Source organism: Sylvia atricapilla, chromosome Z (assembly GCF_009819655.1).
Source record: "Sylvia atricapilla isolate bSylAtr1 chromosome Z, bSylAtr1.pri, whole genome shotgun sequence".
In the NCBI taxonomy this organism is placed as follows: domain Eukaryota; kingdom Metazoa; phylum Chordata; class Aves; order Passeriformes; family Sylviidae; genus Sylvia; species Sylvia atricapilla.
Genome location: NC_089174.1, coordinates 68,375,633 through 68,397,755, shown reverse-complemented (window position 1 = coordinate 68,397,755; position 22,123 = coordinate 68,375,633). Strand labels below are relative to the sequence as shown.

Below are 22,123 nucleotides of genomic sequence, written 5' to 3'. Positions count from 1 at the left end.
TCCTGAATTAGGGAAAGCCCTCAGTGTCAGCCTTGGAAAGGGAAAATGTGTTCAAGCGAGCTGGGCTGAGCAGGGCACACACATGATTTGGCTGTGTCCTGAGGTCTGACTGACTGTCCCTCTGGAGTAAGAATTTTTTGTGAGTTGTGTTGAACTGGGGAGAGGAGAATGAGTGAAGCAGATCTCATTGCTGCTTTCAGAGACAGGCAAAATGGAGGTGAAATTTTGGTCTGATTTGGATTTTTCTTTTCTTTCCACGTAGCATCTGCTCCAGCAGCCTGTATTTTCAGAGTGGTTGTGGGCAGGTGGTACTTCCCCTTGCACAGGCTACATGAGAACTGTGCAGGCAGGAGGAGGAGACTGCTGTCACCCTGCTTAGCACCCCCTCTGTTGCACTTCTCTTCTGTATGGTTGTTGCAGTGCTGGAACATCTGAGCAAGTTCCAACTGTGCACCATACAGTGTGACAAACATCAGACTGTCACAAGCTGTGCACTGTTGTCATCCATGGGGAAGATGTGTAGGTAGTGGGAAATGAGAGGGCGCAGCTTTCATTTCATGTGTTTTAATTACTGGTAGAGTAGGTGGGATCACACAATGTCTGTAATGCTGCTAATGAGCCCTGTGATGGCTGCTTATGGGAAAGGCTTTCCCATGGGCTGGCATCAAGGAAATCCCGGTCTCCTTCACGGTGTCTAGAAGGACAGAGGACGGGGGGTTAACAGGCCCTTCTGTGAGGCTTTCATTTTTAGGTCTTCAGTGCCCTGGCATTAGAGATGAGAGCATAGATCTGGAGTTTGATTTCTATAAATCTATGATCTGGCAGTTTAGAGAGTAGAAGACAGTTCTCACTGGGTTTTGGCTACCTGCTCACAGTAGAGTTTCTGTTGCTCTTTCTTAATATGATTCAGATGTTGAGGGCTTTGCACTAGAAGAAGGACTGTCACCAGTGTTCTTCCCTGAAGAATTACAAAGGCATGAACAACATTATTTTCTAACCACAGTTTTTTTCTGTACAGTTTTTAGGGGATTCAGATGCAAGAGGAGTTTCCTAAAACAGTTGGCTGAGCTGAGAGCTCAAGCACAGCGGCTACAGAAGGAGGCAGAGGGAGGAAAGAATCCAGCAGCTGGCCCTGGCAGCAGAGCCCCGGAGTGAGTGCTACCACTTGCACTGACCCAGTGGTGTCCACTGGTGGGGTGATCACCTTGAAGGGCTGTAAGCTCCAGGTCATGATGGCCTGCCCTGAGACAGGAGCTCCACCAGTGTGGTGGGCAGGAAGCTGATGATGTTTCTGCTCTTTGGAAGTTTGGCTTTGTCTGTGGGGAGCAGAAGCAGCATGGTAAAGGTCATTTGCCTGGCTATACTGAAAGGAGGGCCAGGCTGTGGTTTTACCACATAACCTGTGCAGCAGAGCCTATCCAGTCCGAGGCCTGTAGAGGACAGATATCATGGATCTTTAATGCTAGATTTCACCTACGTATTTCTTCTTGTTGCAGAAAGAAATTCTCTTCCAGTCCCCATGCCACGAAAGAGGCACCCTCAGTCTCATCCTCACCCGTCTGATCAGAAACAACAGCCACCAGTGCCACGACCACGCAGCAAACTAACAGAGGTAGCAACACTGGCTCTGCTGGGGGTCCCTTAGCCAGATGTGCTGGTTCCCTGCTCCATCCACCTTCTGCATGCACATGTTCTCCTGCATGTGGTCACAAGAGAATATTGTCATCCTTGTTATGAGAAGTGTGAGTCCTGTCCTACTGTGGTTAGATAAAAAGCATAGTCAAGACCTCTGAGGAACTGAAAGCAAGCTTTTAGTAGTTGGTGATGATCTTCTCTTAAGGGACTTAGGAATGGGGTCACCTGCCAAAGTGATCTCTTCAAACGTCCCCTGCCTTTGACTTTGCTTTGGTGCTGACTTTCCCTCCCTCCTTCCTTTCAGTCCACTCCTTTTGATAACTTCTTGAACCCTTCTGTGCCTTGTCCTATTCTGGGAACTGAGGAACAGACTGGGGAAGAAGCAAAATGAGGAAACTCAAGAGAGGAGCAACTATTCGCTGGTTCAAAGAGACACAGGCCCCGAAGGTCATGCAGGATGATGGGGCCTTTCCAAGCTGGCTGCATGGGATGATCAGTCGAAGGTGAGTACTCTAGACACAGTGACCACAGGCAGAAGCCAGTGTGTCCTTAGGACTGTGTAGGTTGGATTGGCCAGACTTTGCTTAAGGAATGGGAGTAACCTGCATAACTTTTCCCTTTTAATCTCTGAAAGAAATTAGGGGAAAGCTTAGGAGACCCTGTGACAGACTGTAAGTGCTGAAACTTTATGTAGGTCCATGGAAAGACAATGGAAAGTCATAGTACATAAGTCCACTGTAGATCCCTAAATACAGATCCTAGTAGGAATGGAAGGCTTGTAAAGTAATCAGAGGGGAAATACACACATGCACTTTCCCTGTTCTGGACCATTTGCACAGACATGAAAGTGAACTTTTGGGTTGATTCATTATGACTATTTTTTGTATTTCAGTCTAGGTCAGGAGGAGACCCCAATTTAAGCAGGAGAACATAGAATTCAGCTTACTTTTATTTTTAAAAGTATTAAGAGGAGCTTTAGTGAGTACTAAATGGCAAAACTCTCCCGAAGCCCTCTGATACAGGAAAAGGAAGGGTTTTTGTTGATACCTCTGTCTGTCTAAGGAGGGTGCAGCATAGTTGGCATTTGCTTCTACTTAGTCAGAGACATCCACTAAGTCCTTCTTTCCCATTGAGTTGTTTCCAAGACTTTGTTTAAATGCTTGAAGTTTTTCTGCCAGGTCTTCACTCTCTTGGCTGAGTCAAGCAGTGGCATAAAGAGAGAAGTGCTGGTTATGCCGGTGTTCAGACAGGAGCAGGGTGGGCAGTATAGTCTCACCTGTGTGCAAATTGATCTGTGGTTCTCCACACTGTTAATTCTCAATATCCTGTAACTGGTGTGTCAATTCTATGTCAAGGTTGCTGCCATCTGAACACCCTCATCATCTTGCTCCAATTTCTAGCTTTTTTTCTGTTCAAACTGCAATCTTTCTTCAGTCTTATTAGGTCTGTGTTCTTGGATTTTTTTCAGGCTGTCAGTGTGAACATTTACTCAGAGACATTACAAAGCACATTAGCTTGGTAAAGGACACTACAGTAGCTCACAGCTCCCTGGTAGCTGCATTTCTTTTTAATTTTTAAGGTAGTTATTGAGGCCCTAACCTGTAATAATGCTTTTGTCCACAGATGAAAGGAGAGGAGTTAGTGTCTGGAAGACAAAATTGTCTAAATTCAAGTATAGACTAGCCATGAGCACTGCACAATGAAGGGCATGGGAGATCCTTCACGAAGACATTGGTGCTTAAGCAGAGACTTAAGTTTTAACAGAGCAGTGTAAGCTCAGCTTCATGAAATGGAGCAGCCAGAGCAACCCCAAATTGCCCTGGTGATTTGCAGTCACCTTTAGGCTCGAGCAAGGCACATGACAAGCACAAAGCAGGGCTTTGTCTGTTGGGCAGAGAAGGGGAAGACTTCCTTCCAGCAGGAAGTTTAGAAAGCCAGAATGTGTAATCCAAATTGGTATTTTTCCGAGGTGCTGGGCTTACCCAGTACCCCAGAGCATCCTGACTTCTTCATCTCTGGCCCATAGGAAGTGCACACATGCACAGATTCTCATCTCAGTGATGCTTTGTGACATGCTTGCTGCTGGAAGGCAGCTGTTGCTGTTGCAAAATCAGACTGCTGGAGCAGGTTTGGAGCAGGCCTACTTGGAAAAGCTTTGGCTGAGAGTATTGTGCTTCTTCAGCCTGTTAGCACATCCTGCACCAACAAGCCTGAATCAGGACACCTGTAGTCAGGAACACATGGGACAGATGCTGGGCTCCCTTGGCACTACTGGGGTTAGCACATGAGATAGGATGCAAATCCCTGCTGTGTGGCAAGGCAACTGCTGGCTCTTTGATGAAAAACTCTTTCCTGATTTCAGGGAAGCTGAAAACTTGCTGATTGACAAGCCTTTGGGTTGCTTCCTTGTTCGGATCAGCCAGAGCCGACCAGGCTACATCTTGACATACGGTAGGTAATGGGCAGAGGAGGCTCAGGGGAGACATTACTGGTCTCTACAACTCCTGGCAGGAGGTTGTAGCTAGGGTGAGGGTCAGCCTTTTCTTCCAGGCAACTGGCAACAGACAAGAAGACACAGCCTCAAGCTGTGACAGGGTAGGTTCAGGCTGAACATCAGGAGGAATTTCTTCACAGAAAGTGATGTCGAGCACAGAACAGGCTGCCAAGGCACTGGTGGAGGTCACCATCCCTGGAGGTATTTAAAAGATATGTAGATGTGGCACTTGAGGACATGGTTTAATGGTGGACTGGCAGTGCTGTGTTGAGGGTGAACTTGAGAATCTTAAAGGCTTTTCTGTCCTAAGTGATTCTGTGAAACTGAGCACTGTGTGAATTCTGTGATCCTGGAATTCCACAGTCGTAGAATGCTTGAATTGTGTGATTCTATAAAACTGCTTGACTGGAGGAGATTACCTGCTCCATAGAGAAGTCCAATGAGGATTATGTTCAGCCTGTCCTGTAGTGGGTGCCTCAGAGAGTTTGTAGTAGCAGATGGGATATTACAGAATCTGTCTCTTACTGAAAAATAGACCTGTCTGTGAGTGGGTTGCTGTGGCTCCAAGGGTAGACGTCCTGCTTAGGCTGTACTCTGTGACTTAGAGGGCAAACCAGGTTGGAAGGAGATTGCAGCACCTATGAGCACATGTTAGAGCACTGCACATCTCCTGCCTCTGTGTGGTACTTGTTAATGAGGATCTTGATCACAACTGTCCTCTGGAGGTCATGGGTGCATGTCACTGTTAGGGACACAAAAAAGCATAGCAGGCAGCAGAAAGGTCAGCAGGAAAGTTCTTTCTTTATTCTGCCTCATCTTATATACACTTTGATCAGAAGGCAGAAGATGGGCTACACAGGTTGCCACCTCTTCGACCTTGTTGGTAAACATCACCATCAATCATTTTTCTCCTCCCAGAGGAGAAATATGTAAACAAAATAGATAGTTCTAAAAATAAACATAGTTTCTTGAAGTTGCATGAGAATAAGTACAAACAATGACAAGCAGGCAAACTTGGGGTGATAGGTGCAGGAAAGCAGGAACCAGGTCCTGGCATGCTGAGGCCACATGCCATGACCATTTCTGTCCGTCCCTGTCCCCAGGGGTGAAGACCGCTGCAGACACTACATGGTCCAGGTGCAGCCCAACATGCGCTACGTCATCCTGGGGGAGGACCGAGCTCACACCTCGCTCACTGAGCTGGTGCGGTACCACCAGACCGTGGGCATCCAGCCTTTCATGGAGATACTGACTCTTCCCTGTGGCAGGTGAATGGCCATGGTCTTCAGTGGGAAAAAAAAGATGGGGCATGGACTGTGCCTTGAGTGGGTCAATAGAGACACAGCAGCAGCATTTCTTTTGTGTTCCTGTTCAGGAGCATTCCTTTCTGACCAAGCAGCTTGCCTGCTTCTGCATGCACTGGGAAATGCTGCTAGCTGGGGAGTCCTGGGATGGGGGAGAGGCACTGGTAGGTGGATGACACCCTGCTGCCCCCTGAATGTCAGCAGTGGACACAACTGGGTATTTCTCTTCGTGGTGCTGTTCAGTGTGTGTGAAGGGTCTGCAAACCACTGCTGAATCCACTCCTCCTTCTACAGAAAAATAGTGAGAGCTTGAATTATGAAAATCTGGAGAGCCTCACACTGAGTCCACCAGCGGACAAGGGGGAGACCCCTCCAGAGAAGCAGTCCTCCCACTCCGTGCCTTCCAGCAACAAACCTGCTCTGCAGTGGTTCAGGAGGACCACGAATTTCCAAAACCAGCAGACCCCAAAGAATAGAACAAAGCCTAGCTCTGAAGAGAGCACGCAACAAACTTCCTCGCCTCCGCTCTTCCATACGCCTGGCAATACAGGAAATCCAGAAGGTGAGCTGGGGAATAACCTCTACCAAGCCACAGCCCCTCTGGGAAACATGGAGTTACGCTGCCCAGAGGCAGGAGAGAGGAAAGTTCCACAGCTAGCACTTGGTTTCTTAGCTCCTGTGGTCATAGGTTTTATTTGGTAGTCTTGGGACCAAGACTGTATTCCTTGAATATTCCTTACCAGCCTGTGCTCCCCTGCCAATGCTGTTTCTCTGCTTCCCACCACAGTTCACTTCCACTCCCATGAGCACGTCTAAAGAGAGGAGCTCACTGCACTGAGGATGCACAGCCTGAGTGACGTGGTAAGAGGAGGTGGTGCACAGAAGGGTAAACAGCAATTGCAGTTTTCTGGGAAATGGAGGAGCAAAGGACCTCTTCCCTTTGTGTTCCATCTGTAGCATCTCTTGGCCACAAGCTACATAGAAATAGGGCGGGGAAGACAGAGCAACAGCCAGCTTCCATCCCAGGACTACATGGAGACCAGGGAAAATCAGCTAGAGTTTGGATTCCAGCAGCTGTGGTGCACTTGCAGTACTATGGCTGGTCTGCTAGAAGGAGCTCGCAGTTTGTTGGAGGTCTGGGCTGGTGGGACAAGGGCTATCAGAGTGCATACTACAGTAAGTCAGCTATAGTGGCTTCATGGGTGGAGAGGCAGTGGTGTTGGGGGGCCTGGTGGGTGGCGGAGGCAGGGAGAGAAGGCAAGGCACAAAACAGAGGAAAAGGCAGCAACTTTGTGCTGTACAGGAAATTTCAACAAAGTCTCAGCAGTGGAAACACAGCTAGTGACTGAGATGATGTTACAGTGGATGGGTGAGGGGAGTCTGGAGTGGACCAGAAGAGGGCTTTGGGCAGACCCTGTGTTATCTGAAGTATCTGGTGGATGTGCAGCCTCGCCTGTCCCACTCAGCTGCTGAAGGCAGGGTGGGAGCTGTAGTGGTGCTGTTGTATACACCTCTGAAGAATTTTGGTATGGGTCAGTTGAGCATGGGAGGGGATCAGAAGACCATGCTTTTGGCTGCTGATCCCTACTGCAGGGCTTCCAGCCGTGGACCAGGATTGCCCAAATTTCCTGTGTGGTTCTGTTTCCATGTTGGAATTCAGGTGGAGCAAAGCTTTTTAGCTGGGGCCTGTCTTGTCTTTCTCTTCATAGCTGAGAAAGACAGGATCTCTTCAGTAGCTGAAAAAATTCTTTCCCTGAAGTGTTTGGTTTAATTGCTTCATTCCTCTATGTCCCATTCATTGACAATACCCAGGAGATGCTCCCTGTGTTAGAGGTTAGCAGAAGAAGGACAAAACACAGGGATCTGCACAGATATCTGCAAGCTTGTTGTACTGGGACAGCTACATGGAACCCTTTATGTCCTCAGTGAGTTTTGTGTCTTGACTGTCTTGCAGGTCCAAGTGGCTCACACCTGTCCTCTTCCAGTGCTGTTGGGCCTTGCCTAACAGTGAGCACATCCAGGCAAACAGCTTTTTTTTTTTTTTTTTTTTTTTTTTTTTTTTTTTTTTTTTTTTTTTTTCCTCCCTGCGCCTGACTGGCCTTGTGCTTTTAGACAGGGCTGATGCAGAAGTTCACTTTCCTCAGCACAGAGCCATACTGTGACTGCAGTATCTGGACCAGTCTGATCTGGCAGAGGGGAGATGGTGGGAACAGTCATACTCTGCACAGACCCACAGTGCCTGACAGTCTGTGTCAGTACTTCAGTGTTCCTGGAGACTCCTCACCTAGCACTCTGAATAGTCACAAACTGAGTATCTCCCAACAATCTGTTCTGTCACAAATATCTAATTACCTACCTCTTTCTCTTTAAATATTTTCTATTTTGGTCCTATGTATCCTGCTTTTGGTCCTGCTGCTCTGGGAGGCAAGGGAATCTGTGGTTGGGCAATAAAAAGTAAAACTGAAGTGTCTTTTTTGTTGAGTGCAGGATCACTTGAACAGAAGCTGAGACAAGGTCAAGAAGATCTTTCTTGTAAAGGGGATTCACTGCCTTTGCATCAGTGTGCTGGCACACTGTTCCACAGTCCTTAACCAGACCTAAAGTCAGCCGAAACCCTCTCACTCATCCTGGCTGAAATCTCAACAAGTCCAGGCTGGACAACATGCTGCTTTACACTGAGGATGGGTAGAGGGCTTGGACATAAAGGACCATACTACTTGTACGGTTTTTCCTATCTTTTAAAATAAATCTCCTTCTTTGCCTGTAAGGAGAGGTGCAGTGTTTTCTTTGTTGCTGTTACCGACAGTCATTTCAGCCACAAAGGGCGAATGAAAGAGAGCAGCTAACACCTCTGAGGGTAGGCATGGGGATCACGTGAAGTGTCTCAGTGGAGGAGCTGAAGGCGCGTGGGGCACTAACTGCTACCTGTAACAGCCACTCCTCCTGTCCTTACTTGCACCTGGAGTACTTCTGGAGTGCTCCTTACTCCACCCTGTAACATCTCTCCTCCCAGCCAGCCTCATTTCCCTGTGGCTGTGTTTCCCTGGCTCTGCTCCAAAGGACAGCCAAACTGCCCACCCCACCTGCCCCCTCCCTGGAGGCACAAGCATGGCTGTGTCCAGGCTGGTGCCATTATCAGTGTTATATAGGGCATGAGTTGCAGTGTCTCAGCACTGCCATCAGTCATGGGGCTATTTCTCCTCCCTCCCTCTGCTCTGGCGCTGAGCTGTGCTGGATCACAAGGCAGTGCTGCTGGCTGCAAGACAGGGAAGCAGTGGCTGTTCCTGGCTCTCCCCAGCACTGCCCTGCAGCGTTAAACACACCTTTTCCCTTCTTCATATTGGGTTTTGGCAGCTGCTTTGAAGCTGTTCAGGAGAGAACCAGTCCAGGCAGTCAAAGGCTGCTGTTGGCAGATTCTTCCCTGGCTGAGCCCAGGGGCGTTTTTCTGGGTAGCCTTGGCCTCTTATCCAGTGTTCTCCTTAGTTTTCTCCACCACTGGGCTGCTGGGAAGCCTGCCTTCTGGGCAGCACATAGAACCAGTTGTGGTCAAATCTTTTCTAGGAACTCGTGCACAGAGCTGAGACATGTATGAGAAATGCATGTCAGTAATAAGTCCTTCGGTAACTCTTTCCTAGTTCTGTGCCAAGAACATGGTGCAAGCCTAGGGCTAAGATCCAGCTGCAGAAACACCTCCTGTAGCTTGGCAGGGACCATGCTGAACCAATGAGGGTGGTGAAGAGCTTTTCTGCAGCAGTGCCTCCACTAATTCCTGTGTGCTGCTTCAGGCACAGTTCACAAGTGACAGTGAGAGTAATGATATGAGGGTCAGCAAAATTCCCCTAGTAGGCCTGCATGGTACATCTGTCGAGTTTCTGCAAACTAGAGCAGATCAATCCAGATTTCTGTTGCAACGGGTGCAAGTTGAATCACAGTGTGTGCAGCCAGGAACAGACCCAGGCAGCACCACCTGTGTTGGCAGGTCAAGTTTCTCTCACATCTGTACTTCTGCTTTTTCATGTGACAAGACAGGAAGGAACCAAGGGAAGAGAGGGTGACAAGCTGTGGTCAGAGGATGTTATGAAACACCTAGAGCCATTGGCATAATTTCTTCAAGGCTCTGGTTTGCAGAGTCATTAGCAAACAGTCAGGTCCTGATTACATGCAAAGTCTAGCCAAGCTTCTGGAGAGCAGTGGCTGGTGATGGGCTGTCATGGGCACAAATGAAGTGTGCCAGCAGTGGGAAAAACTGAAGGAAGAGTTGGAAATACAATAGGCTGAAGGAAAAAAATGCAGATTTGATATCTCTACTGTGGTCTTTGCCTGCGTGCCCCCAGCTCATGGCCAAAGTCAACACTGTAACAAAGTCAACAAAGCTAAGAATTTATTTCATCTTCTAGCTGGAAGATGACCTGTCCTATAAAGACAGAGTTACAGTCGGATTGTTCAGCCTGGAAAAGAGGAGGATCTGGGGAGACTTTATAGCATCTTCCAATGAGAGAAAGAGGAGAGCCAGAGAGAAGACAATTTACAAGAGGCTGTAGTGGTAGGTCAAGAGGCAATGTCTTCAAACTGACAGAGGGTGGGTTTAGAGGAGATATCATTAAGAAATTCTTTGCCTGTGAGGGTGGCTGAGACACAGAAACAGGTTTCCAAAGAGGCTGTAGATGCACTGTGTCTGAAAGTGATAGGTCAGACTGGAATGGGCAACCTGGTCTAGTGGAGCATGCCTCAGTCTATGGCAGGGAGTTGGAACAAGATGGTCTTTAAGCTCCTTCCAACCCAGGCTTTTCTGTAGTCTATGATCCAATTATCCATTGAAGAGGAGCTTCATGGATAGATACCTGATCAGCCCTACCTCATTTCCTACAGCAGCACCTATTCATGGCACTTGGATAGTTATGTCTCAGGAAAAAGCAAAGAGTAAATCATGTAAGCACGAGGGGTGGGAAAGACCTTCAGAATATATCACACTATAGTTCAGTGGTGTATGATGAATGTATAGAATTTATGTATTTGCTCTCTCTATGAGAATTACGGGCTGAGTGAGCAGAGGCAGCATGCAGAAGATGGTCAGGCAGCCTGTGGATCCCCTGAGCACTGCATTTCATTCCCCCATGGACTTAAGTGAGCACTGAGAGGAAGGATAGGAACGACAACACAGGCATGGGTGGAGCTGGGAAGAACCAGCACATTGAAAAGTGGGAAGAGCACCAAGAAGAATTGAATCCACAGGAGTGAGAACTGGAAGTGCTCTCTGGGTTGGAAGGCTTGGGAGGAATTTTATTTTGTAACCTGGGCCTTAATAGTCAACCCCCTACCCTCCTTCTCTATAAACTGGTGCTTCATACCATCCTTTAGAGAGCTTCCATAACTTGCTTCCTTGTTCTCTGCAGGAGAGTTTTGTGTGCCCCTTTGTTACCTCCCTCTGTCCTTTGCATTTGAGTGATCTTGGCTAAAGATATTTTAGCCCAATCACCTCTGGACTAAGATCTATTCCAGGTTAGTCTTGTCCCGTCCAAACTAGAACTCTGTCTTGCTTTTGGCCCCTTGAGGTATCTGGCCAGCAACTCTCCATCAGGCTGGCCTGAAACAGAAATTTTCATGTCTCCTTCCATTCTCAACTTTCCTGTTCTCCATTTTCTCATAGTTCTGTTTTTTCGCCTCCTTTCCTTAGGCTGGCCATACTCTCTGATGTATGTTTGAGTTTTAGGTACACAAACTTGTAACCCAAGCACTGGTATAGCACTTAACCCCTCTTTCACAATACTGGCAGCCTTTGTGTGTGTTTGCTTTCTTCCTGAACAACTTTATAGAGTATGCTGACATGTGTCTTTCCCAAATGTGCCTTAAAGACTGATTTGACCATCAGCCAAAACAAGGGCTGCTCCACAATATCCTTAGCCTCACTCCAGCCTGTGTCAAGTGACCATGAAATGTTGTGATAGCATCTCTGAGATACAGTCTTTCCTATCTTCTAGTAAACTGTATCCATACTGAGTCCTCACATGATGTGACTTTGCTATGCAACATTTAGGACTGGGTATTTGATGAGGGCTTTGCTTATCAGCTTGCTCCTGTTGGTGCACCACAACAGCAGAGGGACCACTGCGAGATTCAGGAAACAAACCAGTGCCAGATTCTGGCTTGTGAAGGTGGCCAGTGGGGTGGTGGGAGTAGGTAGAAGAACAATGTGGGTATAAAGCCATAGTGTGTCCAGCAAAACGTTTCCAGCAATATTCCATTTAGTCTTATTCTGACCAAAGCATCATTTTGTCTAGCAGTCCCTGCTGGGTTGTTCATCCCTAAGAGAACCTGATTGCTTTTGATCCATTCTGCATTGTTTTGCATCCTAGAAATCACAGTTAATTAATTTGGTCCAACCTCCCTGTTCAATCAGTGGGATCCTAGAGCACTTTGCAGAGGATTGAGTCCAGATGGTTCTTGAATATCTCCAGTGAGGGAGACTCCTCACTGCATAGTGAAAGAATACTTAAATTTGCTTTTACCTACTATGTCATTACTTAATTCATATCCTTCTGTTCTTAAACTGTAAAACGAAACAAATCATCATTTCCAAGTCACTGCAAATGGTTTCTCAACACATCAGTTTGTCTCCCTTGGCTGTCTTCTTTGTCCTATGGATTTGATTTTCCCTTTTCCCTTTTCTGTTTCTTCTTAATTGCACTGTACCTCCTGTGAGAAGGAAGGGAGAAAACCTGTAACTGATCCCCAGGCTGATTTCTCAGTTGGGGATAACTTGTCTGAACTCCTTTGTGCAGTTAGAGCTTCTCCTTGTAAATTAGATCTACCTGCACTTTAATTTGTCATTTTATCTCCCAGCTTCATTCTGAGATCTTGCTCATTTGCACTACACTGCATTCTTCAACCTCACCATCAAACTCTTCCCCCTCACTGCTCACACACAGACCATTATGAATACATCAAAAATCACAAGCCTTAGCATAGATCCTGGTGGGACACACTGGTGTGTTCCATTTTAAATGCTGACCATTTTCCATTCTATTCTGCCTTGATATTAACCATGGGAACAATCATCTTGTGGAAAAGAGCAATTGAGGACATTTGGTGTGGGATCTTTCTGAAAATGTTTTGGCCATCCAGTAACATCCATGTGTACAGCCACATTAATTAAACTGGACTACTCATTCCATTAAAGTGTGAGACATGACTTTCTTCTGCTGCAGTGGGATCTTTCTTCCCCTTTAATCCCATTCCTCTATGTGCTCATGGATGCTATTCCATGACACTCTGTTGGAATTCCTCCAGAGCTCTTGGATAAGTGCCGTTTGTATAATTTACTGTTTGTTGCTATCAATTTGTTTTTAAACATACCCTGCTAACTGCTTTCACTTGAATCATCTATCCCTGCAAAAGGATATTGTTGGATAGGAATTTCCCTGAAATATTTGTTGGTGTGGATTACTCATTTGCTTTTCTGCTTGGCCTCTACCTTCTCTGAACACACCTCTGTTATACTATTTATGGCAAACTTCCAGGGTGAAAATGTTGGGTTTTGATTTTTTTTAATTTGGAGTAGTTGGGGGTTGTTGGTTTTTGAGTTTTTTTAAAGTTGTTCAGCTTATCACTTTAACAGACTCTGTTATGGTTTTCAATTTCATTTATTGTGGTTACTCTTCTTCAGAGAACTGCTGGGTGTGTTGAAATATCCTCAAAGGGGTGAGTTGTCTCTACCTATATGTCTCATTTACTTTAGCATGCTAATTTCATTCTTCAGAATTTGGAGTTTCTTGGAAACCCATTAGAAAATCCTAACAGCCACATTTTGCCTCTTGCAGCCAGCTTTAGGCGCCACTTCAGATTTAAGTAGCTTCTTCCTGAACTCTTTTAGAGCCACTTTGGAGGAGGCTGGAACATGGATGACATTTCACATGGGTACGTAGTGATAAGACTAAGGGAAATGGCCTTTTAGAGGAAAGAGCATACATTTAGATTGGGTATTAGGAAGAAATTCTTTACTGTGAGGGTGCGTGGAGGCACTGGCATATGTGGCCCAAAGAAGCTGTGAGTGTCCCATCTTTGGCAGTGTTGAAGGCCAGGCTGGATGGGAGTCTGAGCAGCCTGGGATAGTGGAAGGTGTCCCTGTCCATGGCAGAGGGTTGGAAATAAATTATCTCAGGGCCCCTTCCAACCCAAATGGTCCTGGTCGTTCTGTGATTTTATGAAGCCTGCAGAGCAGGTGCAGCATTAATGCCCATGCAGCATCATGGACCTGAGTCCAGCAGCAAAATTATGGCAAGTCTTTAGCCCCCCTTGTGATACATTCACACTTGCATGAGGTTTTGGCCATGTTTTTGCTCTCCTCATTTATTGGGAATGCTGCATGTTTACAGCAGAATCTCTGAAGGAAGCACAGAGCATCTGAGGCTCACAGCTGCTCCGCGACAGACAGGGCAGGCTAAAAGATTTTCAGTTTGTGTTCTTGTCTGTGCATTGAATTTGCTTACTGTGTCTGGCATCAGCTCTTTGTATCAAGATCCTGGCAGCCTGACAGCCAGGGAAACCCCCTGGCACCACAGATTTTGTTCCCAAAGCTGTGCTTGGCTTCCAGTCAAGCAAAAACATTTGGCAAATTAGGATGTCAGAAAATTAGTAAGAAAATCCACAGTGTCAGGAGACCTGCAAGAGTTTCAAAGTGTTTCTCCTGCTGCTTTTGTGCTTTAGAGGTGTCTGCCAGCAACTGAGCCCTGCTGTGGCTGGTCTGGCAGGCATCAGCTCAGTTGCTCAGTCCCTGCCAAGGCATTGTCTCACCAAATTGGGTGGGATGACAGCAACAGCCCAGCTGAGGGTCTGCTGAGCTGAGAGTGCACGAGCCTCACTGCACCGCATGCACTATGCTGGGAGAAGAGCAGGGGGACAGTGGGAGGTACTCCAGGGGCTCTGCAAGCCCAGGGACGAGGTGGCTTCCCTGGAGAAACTGAGGCCATGACATCAGGCAGATCCCAGCTGGGAATAAGCAGTTATCACCCCATCTAAGGCTGAAAGAGATAGCTTGTGTCTTTGTACGCCTACAAGTTTGCTGTTTATCCTGGATAAGATCGAGAGGGAATGGACTTCAATCCTCACAAGTTAGGTAATGGAAAATATTTGCCAGTGCAAGACACAGAAATGCTTCTGTAGAACAACCCTGGATTTGGCATGGTCACTGCTGATCCACAGCTCAGCAATCCTAGCACAAGCTATTTCCTCAGAGCTGGTTTAAGGTGCCCACTGTGCTCTCTAATGTCAGACCTGGGGCAGGGAGTTATTATCATGGGTGCTGCCCCAACTCCAAGCCAGCTCTGCACTGTACTGCTCATCAGCCAGGAGCTACCTCGTGTCTTCCACTGCAAGGTTAATTTACAAACGTCCTCAAACAGGGAGAGTTGGAGTTTCAGAGGGGACTTTGTATTGGAGTTAGAGCTGAAAAAACATAACTCTGTGCTGTAGCCAACAACATTCAACAACATTTGCATTTAGCTTCACCTGCAGTTCTCTTCAGACTTCATCCAAATTTAGGTTCATTTGTTCCATTTTCAGTATCTAAACGCAGGACCTCTATCCATAGTTCCACTTCACCTTAACTAAGTTTTTCATTGCTCTCTAACCTGTCTCAGAGAAAGAGGAAAGGAAGCGTCTCTGGAATCATCTGATTTCTTTGAGGAAGCGTCACAGGAGTGGGCAGAGGCATGTTTGCACTGGAGGTTCCAAGAAGAGGTGCCATTTTTCCTCAAGATCAGTGCAATCAGCCTGTCTAGTGCATGCATGCTCTAATTTAGTGTAACTCCTGTGCCCTGCTGCAAGCACAGGCCCTCCTCTGGTTCTGGGCAAAGGAAACCTGGCTGCTTTTCAGCCAGATGGATAATGGCTGGGACAGGGGACGGCATTACTAACACTGCATCAAAGGCTTAATAAATTCCAAAATCATGTGCTCCACGTGACAGCACTAATGCTTCCCTTCAGCAGCTCATTTGGGATTTGGTTAAAAACACATTTGCCTGACAAGTTCCCAGACCTCATTACTGCTCTTTTGATCCTGTTATCCCCTCGTGGTCTTGCTGCAGCAGAGTGAGAGGCTGGGTCTCCACAGGACTGGGCACTCCGTGGGCCCCACGGCTGTCCCTGGGCATCAGCCTTGCCATGGGCACCAGAGCAAGGAGAGCAAACAAAGAGTAGAGGGAAACATGGGATTCCAGGCTCTGTGGTGGCAGTTCCTTGGGTTTTTTGCTGGGCTTGCCATGTCCAGTTTTTTCTCTGACAGGTTTTTGTCATCTGTAGAAGATATAGTTTGAGAAAGAGGCTGCTTTGGAGTTTAATAATAAATGGCCCAGGTTTCCCTGCAGTATGTGCAGATGACTTTGCAGTTGTTCAGGTTTTGTAATAACACCTGGTGTTTTCTGCCTGTGCTGGCCAAACTTGGTGTCACGTGAAGCTTTTCAACTTCCTCTTCTCACATATATACTAAATATATGTGTATATTTTAAATACTCACACAATTCTCTGTTCTTTCAATGGTTTTGGTGATTAATATATTTGTTCAATGTTACCTTCCCATTGGTTCAGTTCACACTGGCTTGGTATGCTCTGTGCATGGTCAATTTGTACTCGAATGAGTCCTGCCATGCCTCTCTCAGCCAAAACCTGCCAGCTGATCCTCTTTTGCCTCCTTTAAGAAACTCTGTCCCTTCTGGTAGGGGCTGCTGCCAAAGGAGATGATTATCTAGGTGGACTTGTGTAGAAGATGAGAATCTACCATTTTCAGAGCTTTTCTTCAGTAGCTGGTTGTTTTTTTTTTTGTCTTTAATTTGTAGCATAAACTTAGACTTGGCAGAGCCCTGTCTATGTCATCCTCATAGGAGGTGAAACATGGAGCTTTTTGGATTGAAGAATGTCAGTCCAGATCAAACACAAAGGATCTTCATTGCTTTTGAGTCCTAATAATGTCCGTCAGCAGCAGGAGTGGATATAGCATGGAGAAGCACTTCTGCAGGAAAAGGTAGATAAATTGGGGCAGTAAGGCACAGCTCTGTGATTGCCCGACTTAATGACACTTAATTTGTTATTGCTGAGTGTTTTGCTGACTCTTTTTTCCCCTCTAAAAAAAATAGGATCTCATGTGTCAGACAAATAATATGCTGCAAGACTGTGGGATGAGGGAAATTATCTGCATCTGATGGAACTGAAACTGTACTCTGCATTCCTGTTGTAATTATACCTGTTAGAAAGTCTCTGTGTAAAATGAAGGTCCTAATTAAACTGCAACCAAGAAAGAACTTGTCAGTTCATGGTGTATCAAGTTCACAAGAGACCACAGAACCACCTGGCCAGAAGTCCCATGCAGCCCAGGAGAGGGCTCTCATGTAGTCCTCACATCATGCAGGGCCTCCAGCCAGGTGGACTGTTGGGGGTGTGTTGGCTTTGCTGCTAACACTTGGCTCATCCCACCTCATTTGATGTCTTCAGACTGTCCACTTGAGATTTTGGTTGTGTATCAGCCTCTGCAAAGTGCCCAGGCTGCCTCCCCACTGGGGACAGCCTTCTTTCTTGGTGCCTCTGGTCTGTCTGGCATCACTTGAGCAGCAGTGGAATTGGCTCTTCTTTCCTGTGCTGTTTAGAACATCTGCCCTCCTGCTGTTCCCTGGGAAGCCAGGAGAGGCTTCCTGCTGATACTGCTCTCTCCTGGGAGCACATTGCTACGAGGGTCTGCACAGACTTGTGGTCTGGCTGGTTTGGGCTTTTTCCACTTTCCTGGCAGGTCGGGGCAGATGGGACACTGGTGTCATGCAAAGCTTGGGGTTTTCTCATGCTAACCCTGAGGTCTTGCACTTCTGCCTGAGGAATCAGCAGTGGTCACACTACATGCTGTGGATTAGTACATACATGTACACTGCATCTTATGTTGCAGCATGCTCTGAGCCCAACCCATAGCGCATCCACAGGAATTCATACAATTGCAGGATAGATTAAATTGGAAAAGACATGATCCAGGTCATCTCTGCCACAGGGCTCCACTCTACCAGGTTGCCCAAAGCCTCAGCCCTCCTGGCCTTGAGCATTGCCAGGGTGGGACAGCCACAGCTTCTCTGGGCAGCCCATGCCAGGCCTCCCCACCCTCATTATTAGAAACTCTTCCTCATGTTTAATCTAAATGATTAAAATTGTGTTTAAACTGAAAAATGGTGTTTTTCAGTTTGCCATTGTCCTGTCCTATCACAACAGGCCCTGCTAAAGAGTTAGCCCCTATCAGCTCCAGCAGCCCCTTTAGCAGTGACAAATTATCCCAGGAGAGCCTGGTGCCTTCTGTTAACTTCTGAACCAAGGGTTGCCTGGTCTGAAGCACGTCGGCAGCAAAACTGATGCTAAAAAAGCCCTGAGATATTACAAAGGGTTTCGGGCAAAAAAGTACTGGGAGAATGTTGTGCAGAAAACTGTATGGGGTCAGGTCCCCAGCTGCTAGATAAACACCTTGGGAACACTCCTGCTGCATTTTGCTGCCTGCATCACCTTTCTCAGCATCATACATGTAAGGATCAAATGTGACTGAAGAAGAGATTGAGGAACAACTGGGTCAGAGACAGCTAGCTTGATAGCACTAATTTGGTGAGCTGTGAGGATGTAAAAGATTTGTTAGGGAATCATCTATTTCTGCAGGAGGAGAAAAGTTATACCTGGTCTGTAACACCACAGTCGGCTACAGGCAGATATCTCCAAACTGAGTTACTGAGCCTTGAGACACCCCAAAGCCCTCATGCTCTATGAGTGCTTCCTGTAGTTCAGGGACAGTGCTGCTGAATAACACCCCTTTGCCCTGTGCTGGTGGCCAGCCAAAAGGCACGGATTAGGGTAGTGAAGGAACTGGCACACATGATCCCAAGGTCCTGCAGGAAACAGGGAATAAAATGATTTTTGCCAGTGCACCTTCTTGAGGCAGTGCTCCCTTCATGCACCAGAGCTAAATGCAGAGTGTAAACCCAGGAAAACAGGAGAGGAGCACGTAGGAAGAGGGAGAACCAGCTTGGGAAAACCAGCAGTTAACTAAGAGATGCTGTGGTGAATTGAGACATCTTTCCCTCCTTTACACAGTGTCCTCCCAGGAGTCATCAGCACCCATCCCCCTTGCACAGCTGTGAGTAGGAGTGACATAAGGCTCACACATGTCTCTGCTGCCCCACACCCATGTCCTGGTCCAGCTGCTATCCAAATTCCAGGCTGACCCTCTCTCTTCTTTGAGGAAGGAGTCTCAGCAGTTGTGCAAGGGCCTCCCTAGCACCTGGCAGCAGCACATTTCTATAGGCTTTCCTCACACTCCTCACCGTCTCAGCTCAGACTGTGCTGCTGATCACGTCCACCCCAACACCCTGCTGGCAGAGCTATCTGTGGGTTTTATCGCCCAACAATGCGTGCAATGTTATTGTGCTAAAAAGAAAACAAAGCTTAATCCATTTTAAATTAAAACAGTGCCCCAGTGTCATGCATCTGATGCAGACATAGTCTGGCAGCACAGTCTTGCTGGCTCCCCAGAGGCTTCACCCGAGAGGTGCTGGGCTGTTCGCTCCTTTCCCAGCAGACATCAGTCACAGCTTTTCAGGCTGGGGGGGCTGGTTTTCCAGGCCCCTCTAGTCTGAAGACCCCATGCTGGCCCGTCTCCTAAATGCTGTGTCACTTAGAGGTGGAGCACTCCCATGTGCCAGAGGTTAACAGCAAACAGAAACGGGGAGAGAGAACGGGAAAGAAAGGTTGATAGAACAAGAGGAAATGGCTTCAAGTTGCACCAGGGAAGGTAAAAAAATGGATATTGAGAAAATTTCTTAATTGGAAGGTGATCAAGCATTAGACCTGACTGCCCAGGTTAGTGGTGGAATTATTGCCCCCTTGAAGTGCAAAAAACCATGTAGATGTTGGCACTTGGGGACATGGTTTAGTGGTGGATCTGTCATTGTTGGGTGAATGGCTGGACTCGATAGTCTTAGAGATCTTCTCCAGCCTAAATTATTTTATGATTCTGTTGTGGTATAAGGCTACAATACAGGCTTTGCCGGGTCTGGCTTAGCGTTTATGAAGTCTCAAATGCACCTAAAGAGAGGATGAGCATGGGTATGATGTTCACAAAGCAGGGGCAGGGTCCTTTCAACCCCAGAGACCATTTTTTTGCTCTACTGTTCTAAGAAATTAGTTTTCTGTGTCGGATGTCTGACATCTGTATTGTCAATCAGCAGCATTAGAGTCTGCTCAGGAAGCAAGGGTGGCCATGGGGGTGCTGCCCAGCCAGGAGTCTTTCCCAGTCCTTTTCCATGGTGATTTTGTCTCCAGCTGACCTGTGAATGGATGTTTGCCACAGATGTGTGCACAGCAGACCTGTGGTGCCCAGACTGGGTTGCATGGTAGAAAACAAGGCTTTGTGGCTGTGATAAGCAGGGCTCACCTCCACCTTTTCTTCATCCCTAGGCCAGGCAAGATGAATACAGTTTCATCCCATTGTGATGAAGGACATGCTGTGCCCCACTGTGCAGAGCTGTTTGGCTTGTTTGATATATAGGTCTTTTATGTTTGCACTATTGTGCAGCAGTCATGGGTGTGAGCTTTGCTCTGTAGCCATCACGTGGCAGTGAGCCCTGCCAGTGGGAGTTCTGGCTGCATGTTCCTTCTGAGATCCCTGCCTGAATCTCCTCTGCTGCTTGTCACTGCATGCAGCAGAGCCTGGTCCCCGTGTGCAGCTGTGCAAGATAAGGACTGGCACCTGCTGAGGACCTCTTAGATTTTCATAAGCCACGTGGCCATGGGTAAAACCCTTTTTGTTTGTGTGCTGCATCTCTCTGTATCTGACCAGTGCTCCTCTGTGAAAGATGCAGCCCCTGCCCCATGGCTGTGTGTATGCAGCTGGCACTGAGGCACAGAGAGGTGCTGGCAGGCTGCAGCATCCCCGGGCGGTGAGCTGTGCTGTGCTGTGCTGTGCTGGGCTGGGCTGTTCTGCCTAGGGGGAGTCTCCTCGGCATATGTTAGAGGCTCATGATTCCCATGTGCCATTCTGGGTCTCCTGTGTCACAACCCTGCAAGTGTCATTGTGAATTTGACTTCCTTTTCCTCATCCTGTTTTGCAGCTCATCTCTGACGAGGATGATTCTTAAAAACAAAGGTGGAAAGAGTGCATTGGCATCCCTTGGTCCTGGGGTATCCTGCTACGTGCTAAAGAGACATATAGTTCTCTGTGGGCTTCCACAAAGCACTGCCAGAGGTGCTCAGGGCATGTGAACTCCACAGCTCAGCTTCTGAGGGTATTTGACAGCAGAGCAGTTCTCTCCTTCTGCTAAACAACCTGCTGGGATGACTGTCAGGAGTTCTGCTGAAACTGACTCTAGGTGGGGGTAATCTCTAGTCGGAGGTTAATACCAGGACCCTCTGGCAAAATCCCAGATGCGCTCAAGGTGAGGATTTACTGTGAAGCCTGAGTGACATGGGTCCCCTCAAAGTCATGGCACATGAAAGCCAAGCATGAGGGCAGGGAGCAGAGTAGACTTAGGAAATAAAGGGCTTTTCCTTGGAAATCCACATGTTAGAAAACAATATTGAGTATGATGCAGAATGGTATGAATTCCTACCAGGATACTGTGCCAGAAGGAGCTAAGGCTTTTTCAGACAAGGATGAATTACAATGAATCACAAAATAATTTCAATTGGAAGGGACCTCAAAGATCATCTTGTTCCAATCCTCCTGCCCTGGGCAATGATACCTTCCAACCCGGATCTTGGATTAGTATGTGGGAACAGGGAAGATGTTCCTCTTCCATGAGCAGTTTTGGTGAGGCTGTGACTTATGCATAGTGTCCTGTTCTGGTGTCCACATGTTTGAAATAACATTGACAGAAAATTGGAGAACCACAGGAAAAAATTATGGACTCTCAGGCTGGAAAAGGGTCCTCTGGAGATTAATATAAGGGCATTGTTTTATTAATTTATCACAGTAGTTGTTGAGGGGTATTTCAAGTACAATATGGGAAAATTCACAGGGACTGTTCAGAACTCTGGACTGGCCACATAGCAGAATGAGAAGCAGCAGCATGGTGTTAGTCAAACTAATGAAAAACAAATACACAGTGTGTAATTTCAACATCCATTGGAGGAGAGTTCTAAGAAAAATCCTAAGTCCCCTGAAGGTTTATGAGCTCCGGCTATGTGTTTCCCAGAAGTGAACACTGGATCATGTGCAAACTGCCAGGCTAGGTGCCAGGGTGACTGGGTAAGGTGATGCCTGGCAGAATGGCCTGGTGACTCTTTTTGTGGCTCTAAGTCTCTAACCTACCACTGGGATCTTCCATCACAGGTTACTTTTATTTTATTTTAACTGCTTTAGGTCAGTAAGACATTGTAACAATAGTTCAGAGTTGTTATTTTTAAACTGCTCTTCCATGAATTCACCTTTGTATAATTATCTTGTCTTGTCTGGTCTTGTCATATGGCCCCAGCAGAAGCTTTACTACTCTAGTCCCTTTATGGAGAAGATCTTAAGGAAGAACACTACACCACACAGTCTTCCACAGTGCCAGTGGTCTGTCTGAATAATCCTAACCAGCATCAAGTATCTCCTAAGCAGCAAAAACAAGTTTGGTTTCTAGGGTATAGTGTTTGCAGTGCTGAGGAAATTTCACCAGAAAGCATTTCACAATTTTCTGTAAAT

The 22,123-nt window shown here is 47.0% G+C and overlaps 2 long non-coding RNA genes across 2 annotated transcripts; both read left to right on the top strand.

The window, feature by feature from the left end:
- Positions 1 to 1,022: 1,022 nt before the first annotated feature.
- On the top strand, positions 1,023 to 4,131 carry LOC136374586 (uncharacterized). Its single transcript, XR_010745926.1, has 4 exons — positions 1,023 to 1,151; positions 1,497 to 1,612; positions 1,940 to 2,138; positions 3,998 to 4,131. It is a non-coding gene; the product is annotated as an uncharacterized lncRNA (long non-coding RNA).
- Positions 4,132 to 5,730: 1,599 nt separating this feature from the next.
- LOC136374648 (uncharacterized) lies at positions 5,731 to 7,824 on the top strand. Its single transcript, XR_010745942.1, has 3 exons — positions 5,731 to 5,995; positions 6,221 to 6,294; positions 7,388 to 7,824. It is a non-coding gene; the product is annotated as an uncharacterized lncRNA (long non-coding RNA).
- The last annotated feature ends 14,299 nt before the right edge of the window (positions 7,825 to 22,123 follow it).